The 531-nt window shown below is 79.5% G+C and overlaps 1 protein-coding gene across 3 annotated transcripts in view; it reads right to left on the bottom strand.

Moving 5' to 3' along the window:
• Positions 1 to 121, bottom strand: part of FOXN2 (forkhead box N2) — a 45,762-nt gene extending 45,641 nt beyond the window's left edge. For 2 of the 3 annotated variants that reach the window (XM_026084425.1, XM_026084436.1), the window contains exon 1: positions 23 to 121. The gene's annotated coding sequence lies outside the window, so the exon portion shown is untranslated. The remainder of the gene's footprint in view (positions 1 to 22) is intronic. The other variant, XM_026084426.1, reaches the window with a different exon arrangement.
• Between the last annotated feature and the right edge of the window lie 410 nt (positions 122 to 531).

Here is a 531-nt window from a genome sequence, read left to right as displayed (position 1 = left end):
CCGCGCTCACTCACTCACTCACCGCGGTCATGAAGCCGTGCGGCCGGGCGGCGCACACAATATGGCAGCGGGGGGATGTGTCAGGGCGCAGCAGCTGCTGCTCCCTGCGCAGCGGCGGCGGCGGCGCCTCCCTCCCCGCCTCCCCATAGCAACGAGGCGCCCAAGCCGCCAACCCCTCCTCCCCCCGCCGCGGCTCGCCCCGCGGCCTCTCCGCCCCCACCGCCCCGGCCCGCCCCGGCCCGGCCGCCACCGAGCCCCCCGGGGCCGGGGGGCTGCCGGGCTGCGCCTCGGCTGTGGGGGACGGTGCAGGGCAGAGCTCGCCCCTGCTGGCGCCGCGGCTTCAGCCGCCCGCCGTCGGCACTGCCCCGCCGTGGGCTCGGCTGCCCTGCCGTGGGGCCTGGGACGCTGCCCCGGTGTGGGCTCAGCCACCCCGCCGTGGGGCGCGGGACGCTGCCTTGGCATAGTGCTCAGCTGCCCCGGCGTGGGGCCTAGGCCGCCCCGGCGTGGGGCTCAGCCACCCTGCCATGGGGC

This window comes from Apteryx rowi, unplaced genomic scaffold, assembly GCF_003343035.1.
Source record: "Apteryx rowi isolate R43461 unplaced genomic scaffold, aptRow1 scaffold_64, whole genome shotgun sequence".
In the NCBI taxonomy this organism is placed as follows: domain Eukaryota; kingdom Metazoa; phylum Chordata; class Aves; order Apterygiformes; family Apterygidae; genus Apteryx; species Apteryx rowi.
Note: the sequence above shows the minus strand (reverse complement) of the source record. Positions and strands in the feature narration are given on the sequence as shown.